Source organism: Thermobia domestica, chromosome 3 (assembly GCF_964235325.1).
Source record: "Thermobia domestica chromosome 3, izTheDome1.hap1.1, whole genome shotgun sequence".
Lineage (NCBI taxonomy): Eukaryota > Metazoa > Arthropoda > Insecta > Zygentoma > Lepismatidae > Thermobia > Thermobia domestica.
The window spans coordinates 166,445,077-166,457,637 of NC_137456.1; positions in this window are offsets into that span (position 1 = coordinate 166,445,077).

A 12,561-nucleotide genomic window follows, 5' to 3' on the forward strand; every position below is an offset into this window, starting at 1 on the left:
TTCAGCATTAATGACCAATTGCTCCGCCTCTCAAATTCCATCTATACTCACTTTAACACAGGCAACCCGTCCTGCTTGGTTCTGTTTGATCTCGAGAAGGCTTTCGACAAGGTCTGGCATCCCGCTCTCATCTATAAACTCAAACAGCTCCGCCTGCCTATTGCTTACCTTCGATTCATCTTTAATTTTCTTAGCTGTCGATTGGCTTATGTCTGTATCAACACTAGTTTTTCATTTCCTATTTTACTTCATTCTGGAGTTCCCCAAGGATCGGCTTTGTCGCCCTTACTATATATTCTATTCGTTTCCGACTTCCCAGCAATCCCAGATACTGTTAAGCTCTTTCAGTATGCCGATGACACTGCACTTTTTGCGACGGGCAAAACAATTCATCAGCTTAATCTGGCTCTCCAGGATGCTATCAATGCCTTTGTTGATTGGTGCTCCCATTGGAGACTGATAATAAACCCAGCGAAAACTCAATGTATTGTATTTCTTGCCCCGAAGCATCGTTCACGTGTACACCGCAACCCAACACTCTTACACCTCTCTGTACAAGATGTACCTTTAAAACCTACTCGCAGTGTCAAATATCTAGGAGTAACCTTCGATCATCAACTAACCTGGACACCACATCTGAAAGATATCTCCAAGAAGGCGTACTCTCGCCTCAATCTTCTGAAAGGTCTTGCTGGAACTACCTGGGGACTCCATACTCATACACTTCTTAACACGTACAAAGTTTTCCTCCGCCCGATTTTGACATACGGATTTACAGCTTGGATATCTGCTCCGACCTCATACTATGAGAAATTATGCATCTTGGAACGCCATGCCTTGCGAATTGCTTATCGCATCAAATTACCAAGTCCCACTCAAGATCTCTATCATAGACTTACATTTCCGCATATCTTATATCATTTAGAAACATTACGCACTAAATATATCACCCAGCGCCTGCACAAAAATCATCCACTTCTTCAGCAAACTTTTGACGATCATGCCCGAAGTACCTCTCCCGTTACCGCTCCGTTCCCTCCGCTCTCATTACTATTCACTTTGTACCATTACACTCTACCTCCAGACCACCCTGACGCCGTCTACTACGAGCCATACACTACAGCCGCTCATCTACCTCACATATGGCCATCATATGCACAGTGACACCTTGTGTACTAACAGGGCTCCTCTGTCCTCATTGATGCCTAGCGCTGCCCCTAGGCGAGAAGATAACCAGCATTTGTTCAACTAACAAAACCTATGTGTTGTAGTGAGTTTCGCACTTCATTTCATCATTCCACATCATATCACAGTTATGGTTTTCCCTCACTGCAGTTTATGTATTTACCTTTCCTCATGATTATGGTTAAAGGCCATAATGACTGTGAAAGTTTGTATAATAAAGTTTTCTGTAACTACCCATAGCCCAACCATTGCTTTCTGAATAGCAGAATATACTAAACATCTCTTCCCCTACAGAGGGCGTAACCCTCTTCGGGTAGTAGCTAGCGTAGGCTAGCTGGTAAAAAAAAATTGCACTTATAGATTGTGTTACTGCGTAAGACACCAAATATATAAACTTCTTTTTTTTCGTTGCATCTCGAATTTGCTTTTACATCACCCCTGTACTACGAGGAAATCACCTGTGCACTACATGTAAGTCATCTGGGTACTGTTTCAAATCACCTCTATCGTACATGTAAATCATCTGGGTACTGCGTGTAAATCACCTGTGTGTTACGTGTAAATCATCTGGGTACTGCGTGTAAATCACCTATGTGCTACATGTAAATCACCTCTGTCCTACATGTAAATCACCTGGGTACTGCGTGTAAATCACCTGTGTGTTACGTGTAAATCATCTCTGTCCTACATGTAAATCACCTGGTTACTGCGTGTAAATCACCTGTGTGCTACATGTAAATCACCTGTGTGCTACGTGTAAATCACCGCTGTCCTACATGTAAGTCACCTGTGAACTACATGTAAATCGAATACGTGCTACTTGTAAATCACCTGCGCGGTAGGTGTAAATCACTTGTGCAGGACGTGTACGTTGCACACACTGAGAAAAAAAAATGTAGGTGGCATACTTAAAAACGTAGGTTACATTCGTAATTCCTGTAGTTTCTGGACTTAACGTACAACCGTATATAACATCCTGCAGCAAACGTATAGCTGAAAAAGTATGTATTATACGTACTGTCTGCACAAGTGCAATGACGTCATTCGTGTGACGTTATCTGCAGTAACAAGTATATACGGAGGTAATATCTAGCTTTGTGACGTCAGGGTCGTATGTAGCATGTGGGTTAATAATGACGACATACACTGACTATCAGGACGGAGCATGATTTCAAGAAGTATGCAATATACGTTCTGTACGTATGTTTCTTGCGTTCAACCCCGAGACAGCATCTATATTGTACTTGTGCCCCATACGTACGACTAGATACAGTATACGTATTGTACGTATGTATTATACAGATTTTCCTTATGTCGCACACAGCTTGTCCAGATACAGCATACAGAATATCCGTATGCACCATACAGAGTGCATATATCTAGCTTACAGACTGTCTGCATGCAGCATATAGATTATACGTATGTCGCGTACAGGTTGGCCATATGTAATGTATAGATTGGATGTATATAGCTAATAGGTTGTCCATATGAAATATACAGATTTTACCTGTATCGAATACGTATTGCCTTCTTGTAATGTATGGATCGGACATATGCAGGATCTAGAGTGTACGTATAGTGCACCATTATTAAAGTGCTGCAACATACTGCAAAGTGCATGATACATTCTTACTGTAATGTTGTCAAATATTGTTTTACTCTGTATGAAAACAAAAATAGCTTAAAATATGGTTGATCTCCTTTGTGCCAATAATAATAAAATTAACAATACTACACTTTTCAAATCTTAGTTTGGAGCAGTGAAACTGTCCAAAGAAATGTATTTACCTGCAGGGTGTCCTATAAGTTTGGGCTTCCTGCTAATTCGTTGGAAAGCTACTGCAAAGTCAAGTGTTGAAAAGTGACACAAGCGTTAATTTTAAAATTATGGGCACAAAGCAGGGGCGGATCCAGGACGGACTTCTGGGGGGGGGGGCGGTCGGCGGTAATACTGCTACTTTTAAGAGCTCCAAACTTGTTATGGATGGGTTTATTTATATATAAAATAAGAAAGTTTCCTCTTGTGGGGGGGGGCGATCGCCCCGATCGCCCCCCTCTGGATCCGCCCCTGGCACAAAGGAGGTTAACCATATATTAAACTATTTTCGTTTCCATACAGAGTAAATCAATATGTGATATATTACTGTAAGAATTTATCATATGGTTTGCAGTTAGTTAGTTGCAGCACCTCAATAATAATGCAAAATGCACAGCCTTATACAATCCTATATTCAAACTCAAACAAGATTTACGTACAATCATTTATTAAGCTGTTATCATCCATTGCTTGTACGATATAAAGATTATTTTACCTCATTCTTTTCCTTAATAGTATCTTCTACTAAAGTGCAGTTGTTACCACAAGAGGCCTGAATAGAATTTTCCAGAAATAACTTCTCTGTACATTTTAATTAACAGGTTTTTTTTTTTTTTTTTTTAAATGTCGCAATAATTAAAAGTGTGGTGTCAGCCGGAAACGCATTCGCTTACAATATTATTCCTACTCAGTACTCGCCATTAAAAATGAAACACCAAGAAGGAGACTGGGTAGATGCGCCAAAGTTCCCAGGCCGATACCTAATAGTAAGTGCAGAATACTCTTAAACGTTCGCTGTATTCGCTGTGTGACAACGTGGTGACAGCGGAGGCGTTGTGCAGCCATCGACTAAACATATTTATTCTTCCCTGCTATAGACATTCTGCAAATTTGGACTTTCCTGGATGCATCCTTCTTAGTGCAACATTTTAAGGAAAGAGCAATTTAACAGTCTCATACATTGCTTAAAGAAAGAGCAATGATTCTCAGAATTACTCGGAAGATATATATACACAATAATTTAAAACGGTTATTTCAAACTTTGCAATTCAAAGCACGAAAAGAACTATAGATAAAGGAACACTGATTTTAGCCAAATAGTAATTAGTAAACTCAATCACACTCAGTACCATTAGTTGCTTGGTGTTATCCGTAAGTCAGAGATCACGGTATCTCATTTCGTATAGATTTTTGCATTTGTTTAACGCTAAAAATGTATTTTATCGCTAATTGAACCCAGTACCATATATATACCGACAGGACGTACCTTAGTCACAAGGTGACATGAGTGAAACACTAAACTATTCGATTGACACCTGCGGCCTTGTCAACACTAGAGAAAGTTACAAAGTGATTAAGTAAATACGGAACATAGTTCATACAAAGTATAGCGATGTATGAAGTCTCCGTTTCATACGACTTGGATAAAGGATACATCTGAAATAGCAACAAAGAAATATATAATGATTTCTCTGGATAATTTGGATTAGTCCAGAATTCGAACACACACACGCTGGTAAGTCCAACATTTTTTTTTTTTTTTTTTTTAACTTCTTTCTTCGGATTCCCAATAAAGTTGACTACTGAAAAGCTGAGTTATAGATTCTGTATTAAAACAACACCTTCGCTAGACATGTTCAGTATACACATTGTCTTACATACAGAACAATACATTAGTTATTAATGCATGTCTGAAATAATAGTGCTTCGTATAGAATTTTACTTCATCCAATCGCAATAGCACAAAGATAAAAAATATTGCTAGGGATAATGTTCTTATTACAGAGAAAAAGAATTAAAATGACTTAACATTAACAATCATTTTCTTTAAACAGAGATAATATTTTATTATAATTTATGGAAGAAAGAAATAATTTGTAGTACAGTATCTTTATTAGGGTTATATATTCGTACAAAATAATGTAAGTACAACTGAGTCTGTCTTCAGAAAGGGCGTACTTTTAGCCACAACCTACACTGCTTCTTTTGACTGTCTTTCAAGCAGAATCCTGGTTTGATGCACGAAATACCTGCAACAAAAATCAGAAAATATTTAAAATGTTATATTCAGTGTGCTTAATTTGGTTGTACTTAACAATACAAAGTATCTTAACATTTTTGAGATTAAATGGACAAAATCTGTTAGGTCAGGTATGGACTTTTGGGTTGCACGTAGAAAAACTATGAAGTGTTTATTGATGCTGAACAACAACTCAAAATGTATTACCATTCAAAAGTAAGTGGGTACCTCAATGGTGTTCGGGCTACCATGGGGTACCTAATGTCTGTATTTTTTAGATATATGAAAATATATGTCTCTAAAATGTAAGGAACTGACATCTGTTTACCGAAAACCTCAACTCGGTAAGCCTTATGGATATCGAGATATGGGAAAATAAAGAGCGACACTACAGAACTGTGGAGTTTGCGTACTAGATGGTGCAGTTTCGGAAACGTAATTACGAGGGCTTACAACAACCTCAAAAGTAGTTTCAATTAAATACACTACACACACGCCCTGATGGGGGTTTTCGGGTACCATGATATTCCCAGAACTCTCATTTCTAAATATTCTAAAATATGTCTTAATAACGTTTTAAAGAACGTTAGAGGTGTGTGTTTACCGAAACCGCAAGTCGGTACGCCTAACAGTTACCGAAATATGGTGAAATAAAAAGCGACACCATAGGTACGTGGAGCTTGCATATTAGACAGTACAATTTAGAAAATTAATTAAAATATGACTATCAAGATATTGTCAAATAAAGGGAGGATCCATATAGTTATGGGGTTTTCGTGTTAGGTGGTAAAATTTCCGAAACCGGTCATGTAAAGTTAATAAGCATCAGTAGCAATTTCATCTTAAAATAATTAGGTATTTCCATGGAGTTTAAGAACATCATGGGGTCTACCAAGATTAAATTTTAAAAGTTTTGGAAAATATATTTTGACATTTGTAAAGAGTATTAGAAATATGTATTTACCTAAAAGTTCCAGCTAGTACATCTAGCAGCTAGAGAGACACCATACAATAAAAGCGTATTAGATCTTGAAATTTCAGAAAACAATTATTGATCCTAACAAAAGTTAAATAAGATGGTACTTATATGGGTTAAGTGAGAACCTCAGACTCGTCAGTACAATTTCGATCGAAAGATTAATTCAGCTCTAAATTTTCTTTGGACAATTCCAAGCGTTCATCGGGCTCTGAAATAAAGTGAACATTTTTTGTCAATATCTAATATAGCAAGCGAGATATAAGGAATTATGTATTTTATGACGTCGTAAAAATAGAGACCCACATGGATTTGTACTTTTGAGTATTTGCTGTAAGAAGAAGAAATTTCAGAAAACAACCGTATATACCTTAATAGACAATTAAATGGGCGGGGGCACAGTGGCTTAGTGGTAGAGTGCTTACCTCTGGTGTATTGGGTTCTTGGTTCGATCCACGGCCAAGTCAGTTTGTAGTGGACATCGTATTCGTGGGTTTTCTCGGGGTACTCTCCTCCCACCTTTGCATTCCATCAATTCTGTCAACAACATTCACTTGCTTTAATCATAATCTCCCTGAGACTAAAATGCATAATCGTGGGTCGCTACACTGAAATATTTCCTTTTATTTAATTTTAAAATTAAATAGGGAGTTAAGTATGATCGTATTTCTATGGGTTAAGTGAATACTCCAATAGTTTCTGCAAAAAAAAAAAAAAAAAAGATTAGTTAAATACCCTACCACTAAGCTACTGTGTCCCCGTCCACTGAATTGTCTATTAAGGTATATACAGTAGTTTTCTGAATTTTTTTCTTTTAGGAAAGACCCAAAAGTACAAATCCATAAAGATCTCTATTTTCACGTCATAAAATATATAATTCCTTATATCTTATTTACTATCTTAGATATTGACAGCGAATTTTCATTCTTTTGCACAGCTCGATGAACCCTTGGAATTGCCTGAAGAAAACCTAGGACTGAACTAATCTTTCGATCGAAATTGTACTGAGGTACTGATTTAACCCATAGAAGTACCATCTTATTTAATTTTGTTGCGACCAATAATTGTTTCCGAAATTTCAAGCTTTTATTTCACAGTGTTTCTCCAGATGTTAGATGTACTAGCTGGAAGTTTTGGGTAAATACATATTTCAAATACTGTTTACAAATGTCAGATTATATTTTCAAAAGCTTTTAAAATTTAATTTTGGTAGACTCCATGATGTTCTAACACCCCATGAAGATATCTAATTACTTTAAGATGAAATTGCTACTGGTGTTTATTAACTTTCCATGACCGATTTCGGAAATTTTAGCATCTAACACGAAAACCCCTTAACTGTGTTGGTCCTCCCTTTATTTGACAACATCTTGATAGCCGTTAGTCATATTTTAATTCAATTTCCGAATTGTAGCGTCAAGTATGCAAGCCCCACATACCTATAGTTTATTTTCCCATACCTCGGTATCCATAAGGCTTACCGAGTTGCAGTTTTCAGTAAAAAAAAAAAAAATCAGTTCTTTACATTTTAGAGACATGTATTTCCATATATCTAAAACGCAGAAATTAAGTACCGCATTGGAACTCCATTGGAGTACTCACTTACTTTTGCATAGCAGGGTAAAAACGCCAGTGGTTCTCACTTTAAGGTTGAAAACATACTATTTTGTCTCTTCTCTGAGCATCGTGAATCTGTCGGAGCTGTACCATAGTTGGAAAGACTCACTGATCCTTCCTATAATGACCATGTAGTTAGAATTAAAAAAGGAGTAGCCGTTGGAGGAAAAACAATATTTTAAAATCCTTGCACCAGTAGTCGTCACCTTAAAATCAAAATGTTCCAGTAGTAGTCAGGATTTTCTACCAGTGTTCGTCACTCAAATAACTTGACATAATTTATTCAAAAACGCACTGTGTATCAGTTTAGGGTTAAGAATACAATATAAAGTAGTAAGCTTAATAACTTTGCATCACTTTTAGCACTCAAGAAATAAAATAAAAACGTTTTTACATACTTTTTAAAGCAATTTCAGAGAGAAAAATGTTAACTGAATTCAAAAGTTAACTGTATATCACTTCCACGTTAAGAGTACAATATTAAACACTATGTTTAATAACTATACGTCACTTTAAACTCTCAAGAATGAAAATAAACGTTTGTACATACATTTTAAAAACAATCTGAGAAACAAAATAAGTTAACTGAATTCAAAATTTAATTATACATCACCTTAAGCTTGAGAATACACTATAAAATACAGAGATTAATAAAAAATGAAATCTTTAAGTTTAACGTCCCACGATTATGCCGGTTAGGCTACAGGAGACGGAGATAATGAGAAATGAGTGAAATGGTGGAATGAAGAAAGTGGGAGGAAACGGGAGAACCCCGAGAAAACCCACGAGCACGGTGTTTGTCCACTACAAAGTCCACACGGCGCGAGTTGGGATCGAACCAGGGACCCCAAACACCGGAGGTTAACACTCTACCACTGAGCCACCGCGCCCCCTGAGATTAATAATAATGCATTACTGAAGAATGAAAACAAAAATGTTTTAGCTACCTATATTGTATTTACATGTTACCGGTATTTCTCATTAACTTTTTTTTTTTTTTTTTTTTTGATACCTCATGATCAAGTGTAGGGATGCGCAAGAGAAAAGATTTGAGATTGTCTCCTCTCGAAAAGGTGCCGCGAAAGTTATGTCTCGTCTCGAAAACTGGATCCGTTTCTATTGGAAGAGCTCTATCTCGTCTCGAATTTCGTAACAAAAATTCTGTCTCGTCTTGTCTCGTGCGCATCCCTAATCAGGTCCATAGCCAAAAACTTCATTTCGGAGGGGGTTCGATAGGGCTTTGGGATATCCGAATTTAGATATAGATAATCGATATTGACAAACTATCGAAACTTGTTCGAAATATCGAAAAATACAGCAATATCGAAATATAAACAATATCAAAAATCGAAAATATAGAAATATGAAAGAGATCAAAAATATGGATATATCGATCAAAAATGGATATATGATCTTGGAATACGATTTGGTGGAATAATGAGGGAGAAAAATAATCATTGATTAAATATTAAATTGAAAAGAAATAAGAGCCTGACGCTCAAATACTTATCTATCCGGCACCCATCTTGATCCCCATAAAATATCATGAAGTGCTTGATTGATTCTAAACCCAATAATAGTAATAGTAATTTAACAACAAACACAGAATATATAATTTACGCACCTTGAAATGTAGAAATTAATGATTGTAATCCCCAGCTTTCCAATAGACGTTTGATTTCTCCAAATGAAGATTCGGATATCTTGTTTCTTCTCAAGCAATAATGGGTTACAATAATCAGTTGCAGTCCAAAGCCAAGTCACTAAGTTAAGCATGAAAATAAAGAATTCATTAGTTAGATGCATACAAAATCCTACGCATATAAATCCGAATCTACTTGTATTAAATTGTAAATTTAAACAAACTAAATTATACTACTTTGGAAAGCGTCTCCAAATATAATGTTTTCATTCTAAAGTGAAGGAATTTTTAAAATCGGATGACCCGTTTGCGCTGTACACTCGCTATGCGTCCAATGTGAAATGAAAATGCAACATTGCCATTTACCTGGACCCACAACGTAAGTGAGTGAAGTTACTGTCTTTTACGCTAACATGTCGATGGCCAGCCCCCGTTTCAAACAGTAACTTCATTCACTTATGTTGTGGGTCCAGGTAAATGACAACGTTGCATTTTCATTTAAAATTGGGTGCATAAAGAGTATACAGCACAAACATCTCGTCCGATTTTTTTAAAAAAGTGTTCACTTTAGATTGAAAACGTCATATTTCGAGATGTTTTTCCTCTTACATTTTGTTGTAACTCTGATAATAACAGAGTTATCCTATGTCAGGGAACGTTTGAGACATCCTGTATACATCATAAGAAGTTCCTTTCTAAATTCTACACGGATGTGGTTTCATTGAATGTGAGGTGGGTGATACACATTAGGCCTTTTGGGAGTACGTCACACGGACGACCGTAATTTTGTGTTCAAAATTTTTATGAATTGATGGGATATGTGATACATATGGCCACGGACTAGAATTTTCTCAGTATGTCAAATATGCAATCAGATTTCATGCAGCTTAATTTGGTGAAAAGCTATTGCCAATTGAACGTTACATTTACCTCTTTCTTGCAGATGTTGAACCATGCCGTTAGCACGTGAGGAATGGATCGAAATAATCAAACTGTGGGGCGGGAGGAGTATATGTGCAGTGGTTGCCGATTGCAGTCATCCACAATGTGACTCTGTGTCACATGTTTCAGTGTCACAGTAATTAACTAAATTTGAGAAGACGGGGACATTCGTGAACATACATCGTAGCGGTTCAAACTCGCGGAACCTTTTTCCTTCCCCATTTTGAACCGGTACATGAAAATGCCATTTTCTCCATGTTTGCCTGCGCCGATTTTGAAAATTCCTTCACTAATCGATTTCTCTCGTCGAGTACTACAAGAAACAGTTAAAATCTCGCGGGCCCTTTTTTCTTCCCCATTTTGAACTGATACATGAAAATGCCATTTTCTTCATGCTTGCCTGCGCCGATTTTGACAATTCCTTCACTAGTCGATTTCTCTCGTCGAGTATTACAAGAATCAGTTAAAATCTTGCGGCCCTTTTTTCTTCCCCACTTTGAACCGGAAAATGAAAATGAGATTTTCTCTATGTTTGCCTGCGCCGATTTTGAAAATTCCTTCAGTAATCGATTTCTCTCGACGAGTACTACAAGAATCAATTAAAATCTCGCGGAACCTTTTTCCTTCCCCATTTTGAACCGGTACATGAAAATGCCATTTTCTCCATGTTTGCCTGCGCCGATTTTGAAAATTCCTTCACTAATCGATTTCTCTCGTCGAGTACTACAAGAAACAGTTAAAATCTCGCGGGCCCTTTTTTCTTCCCCATTTTGAACTGATACATGAAAATGCCATTTTCTTCATGCTTGCCTGCGCCGATTTTGACAATTCCTTCACTAGTCGATTTCTCTCGTCGAGTATTACAAGAATCAGTTAAAATCTTGCGGCCCTTTTTTCTTCCCCACTTTGAACCGGAAAATGAAAATGAGATTTTCTCTATGTTTGCCTGCGCCGATTTTGAAAATTCCTTCAGTAATCGATTTCTCTCGACGAGTACTACAAGAATCAATTAAAATCTCGCGGAACCTTTTTCCTTCCCCATTTTGAACCGGTACATGAAAATGCCATTTTCTCCATGTTTGCCTGCGCCGATTTTGAAAATTCCTTCACTAATCGATTTCTCTCGTCGAGTACTACAAGAAACAGTTAAAATCTCGCGGGCCCTTTTTTCTTCCCCATTTTGAACTGATACATGAAAATGCCATTTTCTTCATGCTTGCCTGCGCCGATTTTGACAATTCCTTCACTAGTCGATTTCTCTCGTCGAGTATTACAAGAATCAGTTAAAATCTTGCGGCCCTTTTTTCTTCCCCACTTTGAACCGGAAAATGAAAATGAGATTTTCTCTATGTTTGCCTGCGCCGATTTTGAAAATTCCTTCAGTAATCGATTTCTCTCGACGAGTACTACAAGAATCAATTAAAATCTCGCGGAACCTTTTTCCTTCCCCATTTTGAACCGGTACATGAAAATGCCATTTTCTCCATGTTTGCCTGCGCCGATTTTGAAAATTCCTTCACTAATCGATTTCTCTCGTCGAGTACTACAAGAAACAGTTAAAATCTCGCGGGCCCTTTTTTCTTCCCCATTTTGAACTGATACATGAAAATGCCATTTTCTTCATGCTTGCCTGCGCCGATTTTGACAATTCCTTCACTAGTCGATTTCTCTCGTCGAGTATTACAAGAATCAGTTAAAATCTTGCGGCCCTTTTTTCTTCCCCACTTTGAACCGGAAAATGAAAATGAGATTTTCTCTATGTTTGCCTGCGCCGATTTTGAAAATTCCTTCAGTAATCGATTTCTCTCGACGAGTACTACAAGAATCAGTTAAAATCTCGCGGAACCTTTTTCCTTCCCCATTTTGAACGGGTACATGAAAATGCCATTTTCTCCATGTTTGCCTGCGCCGATTTTGACAATTCCTTCACTAATCGATTTCTCTCGTCGAGTGTTACAAGAATCAGTTAAAATCTTGCGGCCCTTTTTTCTTCCCCACTTTGAACCGGAAAATGAAAATGAGATTTTCTCTATGTTTGCCTGCGCCGATTTTGAAAATTCCTTCACTAATCGATTTCTCTCGACGAGTACTACAAGAATCAATTAAAATCTCGCGGTCGTCTTTTCTTCCCCATTTTGAACCGGTACATGAAAATGCGATTTTCTGCATGTTTACCTGCGCCGATTTTGAAAATTCTTTCAGTAATTTATTTCTGTTGTCGAGTACTATAAGAATCAGTTAAAATCTCGCGGGCCCTTTTTTCTTCCCCAAGCCAATATTTTTGTATATTTTGAATGTATTCAAGTATGGAACAAAAGTATTATATAATTCCCTTAGTAGGTTTCTCAACTTCATATTTTTCA